The sequence below is a fragment of the Pinus tabuliformis genome, chromosome 1_1, assembly GCF_031772625.1.
Source record: "Pinus tabuliformis cultivar Carrire ecotype Pingquan chromosome 1_1, CPIR1, whole genome shotgun sequence".
Taxonomy (NCBI): domain Eukaryota; kingdom Viridiplantae; phylum Streptophyta; class Pinopsida; order Pinales; family Pinaceae; genus Pinus; species Pinus tabuliformis.
Window position 1 is genome coordinate 84865153 of NC_142297.1, and position 12362 is coordinate 84877514.

Here is a 12362-nt window from a genome sequence, read left to right on the forward strand (position 1 = left end):
ATGTGATTCATCTTCTTACTTTTCCTTCTGCAAATTAGGCAAATGAAGTGTTAAAGTAGAATTCATGATTGCCATGCTCTGCTTTTAAGTTTGCTTAATATCAATGTTTTCATCTGTTTAAGGAGAACTAAAGGTGTTTACTTGCTCTCCTTAGCTCCTCACCAGTCATTCTTGCCAATCTGACTCTTTTAAAGGCATCAATACAGTCTCCTACCTTGCCCCAAAGAACCCCCTGCAAAAACTGTGTCCAATCCCCGCACCCAAAATTGCCTTTCCCCGATTTTCCACCAAAATCCTAAAAATCTCAAATCAAACCTTTTATCAGTTTACTAGCCTAAAATCAGTGTTCTTTATTGGTTATCTCCGCCCTTTGAAGATCTTTGCCGAGATATACCGGAGAGAGCCCTCTCCCGCCCCGTAGGGCTATCTACGAGGCTAAGTGGTTTGATGTTGCCTTGGAGTTTTCCTTTCTCAGCCTGAGGTGAAATTTCAAGCGCTAACAGAGCCTTCACTCTTACAAATGCACAATGCAAATTGGGTAAGGCAAGGTCCGAGCCAAGGCATCCCAGACCTACCAACGAGCGACTAAAAACATAAGAAGGATGAATGCATGGTGAAGCTGAGTGAAAACAAGAGTGAATCATCATGCATGCAAACAATGAGTGCATGATTCAAAAAACGGGAAAACAGTGTGTTCAACAAGTCACCGCAACGATGACTGTTAGTGCAGAAATAGTGTTATGTATGTGACAACACTGAGATGCAATGGAAAACTTGAAACAATGCTTCTACAAGCTTTTTTCCTTTTTTCTTTTTTGAGAAAAGAAACCCATGCATGAAAATCAAGATTGACCAGTCTTGGATGGAACTAGTCAACTTGGGAGCACATGCAATAGATTTCTAGCTTGGGAATGACTTTTGCACAGTTTATGGGCTGAGCAAGTTTGGTTGTCCCTCAGGCTCTGCGCAGTTTCTGAATTGAAGCCTCGATTGTCAGCCAGAATCGCGCAATTTTTTAAAGAAAGCCCAGTGATGGGCTTCTGCATAATTTCCAGAGGGAATGTTTCCTGGCCGTTATGCTCATTTATGGAGATGAGTAGGAAACCTAGATGGATTGCACAACTTTGGAGAGGAAAGTTGGTTCCCCTCTAGATTTATGCAATTTTCCAAGTGAGCATAACAACCAGAAAATTACCAAGCTCTAGAATGTTAGCTTGTGGGTGAGAGGCAAACAAATTGTCAAACATAAGATGATAATCCACTGAAACTTAACTGAATCATAGGTACTTGTACAGTGTGAGTCATGCCATTAAGGATGGTTGGTAGGGAGGCTCCAAAACGAAGCCAAGGCAAAAATTTTGGAGGGTGGTTTTAGCCACTACAATAGGATACAAGTAGCAGCATGGAAGAGATTATGCAGAGACATTTGTGTCAGTCGCGAGGATGGAGACAATACATACATTCATGTCGATTGCAGTGCAACATAGAAGGAAAGTGTATCAAATGGACGTAAAATCCAAGAAAGTTCAGTATGCTGGTAAAATGTGATAGAAAAAGTGTACAAAGCTTTATGCTTTGTTGGGATTAAATATCCAAGAAAGTTAAGCAAGCCGACAAAATGTGATAGAAAAAGTGTACAAAGCACCTCTAATATAGAAGAAACAATAGTTTGCACCACATTGTAGTAACCAAAAGTGTGTCGAGAGAAGCCTGCAATATTTTGAATCAAAGATCAAATGAAGAATTAGAATGTAAATTCTCTATTTTCTAATGGTTCTTAACGTAATTGAATTTTGAAACATTAGTTGATGAGGTTTGTCTAGAAACTTATAATCTATGGAAACAAAGTTCACTAGTAAGGTTTCAAGGGAAATCTTTTATAAAAATCACTCATATATATCAAATCAAGTTTTCCATTAATGCTAACTATGTTAATGAAGTAGATTGTGAAGAAGCATCATTAAACATGTGTAAAATGATGTTTCACAATCTATACCTATGGGATAAAGATGCTACATTCTAAACGAGAAAAAAAATATCACTTGGAGAAGGGAGGTAACACATGTTCTATTAAAGAACATAAATGGGGAGATATAGAAAAAAATGGTAGATACGAATGAAAAAAAATTGATAGAATGATGGACATGGAAAAGAAAATTGAGGCCAGTGTTTCCATCTGTAATATTCCCTTCTCATGATACTGTCAAAATGGACACAATCTACCCATGGTGTTTGCCTTTGTTTCCGAGGGTGAATAATAAATTAAGGTTTCTAGAGAATCCATAAAGCCTATTAAAGGGGATAGGAGCCAGAAATTTAGATAATCTTGAGTTTGTTTATCTTATATTGTGTTTGTTGAGAACTTGGCATGGCCACTTCTAGCTTGATCCCGTGATGAAAAACCCGCAATTAAATTTGTATGGTGGATCTATCTAGGATTCACAAGTGTGCTAATATTAGTCGTTAATGAGCAACCACACATTCCATTGGACTTGTATGGACATGTAATTTGGTTTCCAGTTATTGATATAAATAAGTGGTTGCATTTTTCTTTCTCGGATCCCTTTGTGTTCAATGTTATTGATTACCAACAATTTTAATCAGAATACTAAAGTTTTTCAGGGCTATTGAAAAATTTGTTGCTTGGGATCTTACACCATCCTAAAATTGTCTAGCTTTTGGAGATCAAAATTCCCCAATTGGGAGGTGTAATATAAAATAGAGAGAAATGGTGTATTATTGAGCTTAAGAAATATAATTTGTAAAAGAAGAGGCTATAGAAGTTTCTTTTGTGGAAGATACTGGAAATGTTATAGAAGTTGTTGCTATTGAAGTTGTTAGAGACTCTATGGAAAAATAGTTAGTGATATCACTATAGAGGAAGAGGCTGCAAAAGACTAGTTCAAAGCTACAAAGGCGGAGGAAGTAGGATGTTGTAATTGTTGGTGTAATGGCCACAACTTGAATTTGTTGAGTACCCACATACCACAATGAACTTTGACTTGCTACTATAAGAGAGAAATAATTACCAAAATAAAAACGAAAATGACAACCTAGAAAGGAATGCTACCAATAAGAGACAAACAAGAAAATGAAAAGGAAAAGAAGTTTGACCCTCTAGCTGTCCCAGCAAATCCTAATGTTGTCCTCTTTCCAAAAAAGATAAAATGTTTTCCTTTACCAAGATTTGGAACACACTGGTTATATTAATTTAAGCATATTTCTAATGGCCAAGATGACAACAAAAATACTAGAGTTTAATATAGAATTTGTTTATTAATAAAGACATGGCATCATCAGACCAAGTTGGATTTCTAGGTTAAATCATGGTTTATTGTGATTATTTATGGTGTACATGTTTTAGTTCAATGTGCTTAATAATTGTTTTGGTTTTTCTTTACTAGTATTAGTATAGTTTCAAGTGCCAAAATTATATTCACATCAAAATAATAATTAAATACAAGAATTTATGTCTCTAGATAGTGAATCTATCTTGGACATTCAATCTCTTGGTTGAGTGAATATCTCAACCACATACCAATTTAGAAATCCAAATAGTTGGACAAAATATCTCGACCAACTAGACCTCAAAAAACTCCTAAACACTAGGAACAAACTCTTGTACTTAGAAAGCATCACAACTAAGACAAGTAGGAATTATATTTTCCAAGTATACCAAGTTGGATTTCTATGGTAAATCTCTATTTATTGTGATTGTATTATGGTGTACATTTTTAGTTCAATGTGCTTAATAGTTGTTGTTGATTTTCTCTACTAACGCTAGCATAATTTCAAGTGCCAAAATCATGTTATTTAGTTCTTTATATTTTGGTAGCATTCTAGTATTTATGATATGAATTTTTTCTCCCATTTCATCTCCATATGTATTGAAACACACACACAAATATATATATATATATGATCAACAACCCACAAGTAAAATGCATTTGCAATTTTTTAGTAAAGTATTTTTTTCCTGACTCAAAGTTAGGGTGCATAATGGAATATTTTGTTGCTTCAGGTGATAATTTTAGTACTATAGCATGGTATTTAATTTCTTGCAAATATATAATTCACAATGGTTGTAAGAAAATATCAAGGGGTTTCAAACAATGCCTTAATAGAAGTGATTTAATATAGTGGACCCTATTCAACTCAAAAAGTATTTCCAAAAGATAGGGTGATCTTATTCCACATTAAAAATAAATATCGGTAAATTATGTGAACTTTGAATCCCCCCATTATGAATCATGTCCATTAAAACATATTCTATACTCTACCCTTTTTACATTCATGACCCTTTGTTTGCTTGTGGTAGAATTGAAACTCTATTAATTCTAGATACCATTCAAGAATCAAATAGCACAAACCAAATTGGAATTGAGGCGGGAAACATTATCATTGTAAATCTTAACTTGTGCCCCCATATATATATAAATCAAATATTTTAATTTTTTTTTTTTTTTAAATATTTAATTTTTAAAAATTTGATTTTTAAAAACATGATCGATCTAAAATTAAAATAAATATATAACGATATAAAAACATTTTTCTTATAATATAATAAGAAAGTAAGTAAATAATATAATATTGAAAATAAGTTAATGAAAAGCCGTTCAAGTTTAATGGTAGTTTGAATATAATAAAAGAAAATTATTATCCTACATGTTTTTGAAGTTTTGTGAAATTTGCTTAATAGAAATACCCTCACAGCCAATCATATTTTGTAGTTTTTCGGAAATTAGTAGTTTATACGTTTTTGTCCATCTTTCACATTTTTGAAATTTGAAGAGAGTGATGCTATTATGGCCTTATTCGACATCTTTATAAATATGCATGGGGTTTACAAATATACTTGGAGTTAGGTGTATGTATTTTCACATTTTTTGAAGTTCGACGAGAGTGATGTTATTAGGTCAGGTATTATGTATTGGGTTTCAAAATTGACCACATAATAATTTAGGCAAACAATTAAATAATTTATAATTTTCTAAAATAAAATTATATATATTAATTTTGTATATTTATAATTTTTTATATTAGTATTTATTTTTTATATTAGTAGCTTTAAAATTGAACATGTTAATGGGCCATATCATAAGTAATGATATAATTTTTAATGTTTCAATAAATTCATAGTTTTTTAATAATAATTGTACCACATGGAAATGATAATGACATGGACAAAGTTTATTTATTAATACTAGAAGTCGCACTAGGTTGACACAAAGACATGATCTTTGTTGACCATTGTGCGAAGGATTTGTGCAATCTGCAGCAGATCACTTCAAGATAAGATCTTTTTCACATGTAGAACCAATAGAACAGATGGGAACCACTTCACTTTGATCGAGTTTTTGTGTTCGTATAATATTTGGTAGAAACTTAGCAGGTAATAAGCCAGTGCCTGTCTTATTAGTCCCTGCCTTCGGCATAGCAGGGACTATAGTGTTCGATACAGCGTTGACTTGCTATTAATTTTCGCGTTGACCGTCAATTTCTACGGGTTAATTACTGTTTAACCAAAGTTTATGCTGGGCTTATGCTGGGCACTTTGTGTGCAAGAAAACTTTAACCAAAGTTTTCAGTTTACCCTCTTATTTCCCGCCTCACTTGGCCTGATGTGCATGCAACTTCATTTATCCTAAGTTCTTTCTGGTGTTTGTTCTCTGTGCCCTGCATGCAGTGTCCTGCATGCTGCAAGTGCCAGATGTTTGAAGTCTATGCAGAGGCGTCCACGTTTGTCTAGAAATGCTTTCTCTAGAGGAGACGAGCAGGGGAGAGAGTGAGTTTCAGTTTCGAGCTAGTTTGAGGAGCAGAGCAGAGAGTGTCCACCATCCACCAGCAGCATCCGAGCTAGTATCCGAGCCAACAACAGCATCTGTCAAGGGGGGAGCTTAAGCTTTAGTTTCAGCCAAGGAAGAGAGGAGGAGTTTCTTGATTGATTGGGATTCTTACTACTTGTAAGTATGTTTAATGGTTTCATTTTACAATGACCTAATTTTACAGAAAATCTAAGCAGCATTTCCACGATTACAGAAGTTGTTTTTGTTCATGCCATTTCTTTGGTTTGGCTTCGGCCACTTTTTCTGCAGCTAGTAGATGCTCTTTCCATTCAATTAGAAGGGCCCCCAATACAGGCTCTGCAAACTTTGCATATTTTGATGGTAGGGGCTGCACCTGCCCTGGGCCTCTATGTCTAGAGCAAAAACCTTCTGATTTCAACAACCACCACCTATGTGAATCATGGAGTAATCGTGATTGACATGGTTGCTAGGTTTGAAACAAGGAACACAAATTGAAGCCACCTTTCGAGCTTCTTTTGAAGGGTGCTTTTGGAGAAAAACTCTCTTTTGATTGCCTGGATTAGGAATGTTCTATCAGACCCAATCAAAAGGAAGCTGCTTGTCGCTCCGGGGGGCAAGGAGAAACTAACCTGTACTCTAATGTACGGGTTAGTATAATAAGTTGGTTTATATGCATACTTGATGTAATCACGAACCTATCCCATTTTTTGCCCCCTCCCTTCGGACTTGCTCACATGTCCAACACCTATATGCGATGTCATTGTTTCACCAAACTGCCCCACAGACACCTTCAGTACCAGCTCCCTGCTTCCTGAGTTCATCAATTGTTGTTACCCCCGTGTGCAAGCGATGGTAGTCCCTGCCGATATGCAACAATGAGCTACAATTTTTAGATATAAAAACCATTGAAACTCAACTTTGAGAGATGCAAGTTGATTTAGGTTTCTTTTAATTTTTAAATTGCAAATCCCAATGTTGGACTCACACCCCGACCCTAATTTAGGTTTCATTTAATTTTTAAATTGAAAATCTCAATGTTGGACTCACACCCCGACCCTCAATTTCTGCAGCGAACCTCAGTCCAGTCCAGGAGCCTCCCGCTATCCATTTTCTCCTCATCATCTATCACGGTTACATACACAGATATACATAGAGATACAGAGGAGATAGGCAGGGCAAAGACAAAACCTTGGAGATATGGATACTATGGGGGGAACGACAACCCAGGAGTTGAAAGAACGTAACGTCTTGCTGAGGATTGGAGGCAACCCTGGCTGTAGTTGTGCAGGTATTGACCTAGATCCTAATTATCGGGCTTCATACCCTCTGGTTTGCTCGGGTCAATGCAAGATCCAAAAATACAAACCAATTGTCCATTTTTAGTTCTGACCAAAATATAGCATACCATAAAATCCTTCTTTGGCTTATTCATTGTCATTACCTCTATACATCCTTGCCATTGTAACAATTTCATGCCAAATTGGAAGGCAGCTAGTTGTGAAATTTGCTAATTTCTTCATCTTCTTCTAACTTAGGGATACGTTTGCTCCTCAAAGGACCCTTTTCTTTCATTATTCAGTCAATATGCAGGGAAGGGGATGATCATTTGCAGAACCCGGAACTCCTGCTTTCGCTTTCGCTCATCGTATGAGCTCTAGCGCTCCGGGACAGGTTTTCGTGAATACCCTGACTGACCTGGTTATGCCTTTGATAGTAAGAAAGCCTTGCCCCTCCGTGTGATGGCTGCTACGGTACAGACGAGGAATGAAACGAAGTGAGAGGCCGCATTAGGGGGGCAGGAGAAACTGCCTTGATACAATCCACGTGCCTCGACTGCCTTGAATCATTCCACGTGCCTCGACTGCCTTGAATCATTTCTTCAGGACAATTTTAGAAAGAATCTGGAAGAAGATTCAATCATATGCAAGTGAGTTGGTTAGCTAGGAGGTAGACACGTTGGACATGCAAAAGAGACAGAGGTAAAGACATTGGGTATGCAAGAAGGATGAGAGGCAGGCAATGGTAAAATTGTGGGCCCCACGGTATTTTATGTGTTTGAAATATATTTTTTATTATACATTTTTTTTTTCATGTGTGACAAGTGTCTATTTAAAAGCTCTATCTTTAACTTGTTTAAAAGCTCTGTCTTTAGCTTGTTATGATACATTTTGTCTTTGCTTTTATACATTACGGTTTCAGAGCAGTGAATTGCTACAACGTTTGAGGTTCAGTTTAATTTGACAGCCTTTGCACTTCAATTGGTGATTTGTTGCAAACCCCAGTATTCTAGTATGCGTTATTCTTTCACAATATTCACGTATAAACAGGCAGGGTATTTAATATTTTTAGGAATGTTGGCAATTGGATAGATCCACTTCTAACTGGTTTATCAACTAAGCATATCCTTTATTTATCATTTAACGGAAATTGAGATCATCATAAACAAAATGAAAACTTTTATACCATTCAAGACTTCTACATTTTGTTCATCTGCATGTTGAGCTATCACATCTTGCAGCACTTGGTTATGCAAGAATACTTTTTTTGTACTCTCTCATTTAGTTCATTTCTTTATATCAAAATTATTTGGGCAACTAAATCTGCAATCAACCTAGAAGGTTCTCAAAACCTCCTCCTCAGAAGAGGTTCTGCCTTAAAATTAACTTGTCTAAAGACCTTGAAAATATCCCAATGTTGCAAATATCACGTTGGTGAATATATTGCCAAGAGACAGAAAAGAAACTTATTAGAAATAATAGAGTATCGAGAAACTAAAAAAATATTAGGATATAATAGTGAATAACCCTTTTGCTTTCAATCCCCTGCTTTTTCTTTTTAAAGTGGACAAAAAAATCCAAAATTTTGAAAATATCCACAATATTTTACATCGGCTTGTGATATTTTGACAGCATATCATAATATTTTCAAAATATATTGACACTTTCAAACCCCTCAAAATATCATGACTTTTTCGACCAAGTATCAGTGAGTTCAAAGACTCGAATTGCCAATATTTGCAAGTATGCCTCAAACAAGGACATTGAAGATGGATGGGTTCAAGTGGTCCAAATGGATTCATAAGACACAGGCTACGATAGCCCAAAAAGCACAAGATAGAAATCCTTTGACTTTCGTTGGGATAGCTAGAAGAAAGCCAATGGCCTCATCCACAATCAAGGAGCCAATGCAATCCCCTCAAAATGTCACCCTAAGGTAGATGCTATTGACTTGCAATTTTTTTTGATGAATTAATCCTTAATACAGGCACCATGAATGATCCTTTCAAGGTTGTAAAATCATCGGAGAGCCATAGGAAGATGAAGAGGGATGGATGTAGCCATCTCCGAACAACTCTTCTGATTGTCTTTGTATTTCTGCATGCTACAAGACAGGCATACAGTACAAAACCATAAATCATTGCAAGCTTGTTTTGAGGTAGTCCCTAGGGCACCTCAGCCGCAAATACCTCTAGGCTCTAGTAATTCAGCCAATGCTCAAGTCTTCTTGCTGTTCTGGTTTTACTGTATCGATAATCAGTATTTAAGGAGGTGCAAGGTACAGTGAAGTTGAAGCCATGGCAGTTATAAAAATATTCGGAGAGAATATTTGAATGTTGATAGAAACACTTAGGTCTATTGTTGCAGGTAGAAAATTGTAGAAGTGTTATTGGTGAAGAAAATAGCACCTCCCTTTCTCAAGAAATCCTTTGGTAGATTTGGGATTGTGTTTGGATAGGTGATTTTCTCATATGATGTATGACTAGAAAAATCCTTTTTGTCTACAATAAGGAAAAAAAAGCTTTGGGTTTTCTTTTCAAAAGTTCATTGAACTTTATTTGGCAAAATGTAGGCATTTTTACTTCTCCCCCCCCCCCCCCCCCCCCCCCCCCCCACCAATGATAAATGGGAGATGTATCAAATCTAGTCTCTCTCTATGTTGTTGTTGTCATCGATTAAGATTTAGAGAATAGACACACCATAGGGATTAATGTCAATTTTGATTAATCTTGATGTGCACATGTTGCAATTAGTAAATATTCATTTGACCTGCATTGCAAAAAAAAGAACACAAATTTGGAAGTGGAAAGCTGATGAACTTCCAAAAGCTCACTGGTTTGTCTATGGTACTTTAATATGGTTGATGCTCAGGGGCCAAGAGGGAAAGAAAGGGGAAGCTAGTTAGGATTAAATGGTAGGAAGATCCCATCACACAAGTGACAAAACCCCTAGTTTGAAGGATTATGGTAGGCCAAGTAAAAAAGAGCTTGACAATTTCATGCCCAATTCATTGTTGGTAAGTTAAAAACTGAATTTAAATTTGCTAAGAAGAAGAAGCCTAACTAACATTTAGTTGAGCGACATGAACAAAAAAATTTGCAAGGCAACATCATATCAATTACAAATTTCGGGATATTGCCTAAAACGGTTTATGATCGCGGTGGCTGTGACAAAATAATTTCGCTTAATGAATCAAGTATCATAGAAACTGTACCTGAAGTTTGCAAAGAATATTGCTTTATTCCCAATACAACCATTAGGTAATTTGCAAACAAAAAAGAAATGTACCAATTGGTACAATCGCTGCAGCCGTTACACTTGCCAAATGGGTTGGATTGCATTACATACTCCATACCAAAGATGGAGATTCTGAAAACGACAATGCAACTGTATGTATTTTCATGTAACTTATTCCTAATTTTCAATAGATAAAATGCATCACTTCAATAAATAGTTATTGTAATTTTTCTCTTGCACTTGCAATTTTTCAACACATACGAACAATGTATTTGCATATTACTTATTCGTAATATTCAATAGATAACAATTTGTCTCTTGCAGTTTCAATTGTTTGACACCTATAAAGAAATTTTTCTTTCAATGGAAAAACATCTGCAAAAAGGAGAGTTCCCCCTCATCCTTTTCAAAAATATAACAAAAAAGGTAGACACAAAAGAAAAAATATTCAGAGCATCAAAGTCAACGTTCATGACTGAACTTAACACAGATGCAGTAAACAATCTCAGAAAACTAACTACATCTACCTATGTTGTAAGTATAACAATAATGATCTTTTTACTAGCTTTGTATTTCCTATGTAATAATGTAGATTAACGTTTGAATATTTTATAAACAGGTCGAAGTTATTCTGATGGCAGAAAATCCATATTCAACTCCTTTCGAACCTGTTTGTTTACTGATAACCAATGGGACAATCTACTGTTCACAATGCAATAATAATTGCCCTTTCATCTACAAGCATTGTATAAATGCTGTAATAGAATCCATTACAAATAACTTTGTGCATTGCATTATCAGGCAGCCCTTACTACATGACTTACTTCCTGATTTAAAACCAATGTCATATGAGGCATATTTGGAACGGAAAGCTACCACTGTATACATGTTACGTGACTTCAAAATTCATAGCAAGTTCACACTCAATGAAGATAGTGAACTATTACATGTCGGCTAACAAATGGAAGGTACATCAACATATGCCTTAACATCTTTTCTCTCAAATATGTCCTCTCTTCAATTCACAATGTTATCATTTTATTATAACTAACTATTTGTTATACAGATTACAAAATCTAGGAACATGGCAGCCTTCACGTACACAACAAATGCAAAACTAATATGAATATGTTTCTTCATATTATGGTCTTATTGTAATAGAACTATTTGACTTGAAATTTCCACTCATTTACCAAGAAAATGTACTTTCAATATTTTAAATTTCATTGCCACTTCAAACCGAGAAGAGAAGATTTTAAATTTCTGTTGTCGCTTCAAATTTTAGTCATAATGACGTTGTTGTACTTTTGCACTGTATTAAGCTAAGTTATTTCAAACCAAAAATGTGTTGTACATTTTAAAAAGCTAAATACTACAAAATCGAGATGCATAGATGTCCCAAGTATCAATAGCTGGTTTAGTAGCTAAATATATCAAGTATTAATAGCTGGTTTAATAGCTATCTAAATACATCAAGTATTAATATCTGCTTTAATAGCTAAAGCTAAATAATCCAAACCTAGGATAGATCTATTAAGTATTAATAATTTATTTAATTTGTTGTACTATGGCACTTTCCTCTATTAAATTAAGTACTGCAAACTACTCAGGAGACATATGTTAGCATACCAGGTAAACTTTATAGATACCACCAAACTATATGAACTTTAAAATGAATTTATGTTGTTTGAAGATGGAATTATGGCATAGTGCTATACAAAATCTAGTGATAACTAGATATCATGGGAGAGCTTTGCTAATCAATGGATAGCGTACGTTATTAATTTCTGGCTCCATACATTGCCCTCGAGGCACCGCAGAGGTTTGTATTGCACTTGGTATTATTTTAGCTATGTTTCTGTTTATTGTTAACTGTACAATTTGCTTAAATTTTTTGCATGTTATTAAACAGATGTGGCCCAATATTATTGCCAAGTCTAAAGATGCGACAATATATGTTATTAAGAGATATGTCTCTTGCAATGGGCATGAGCCAGAGCAACGTTAGGTAATAAGCATTTAAAATATTTTAACAATCTTG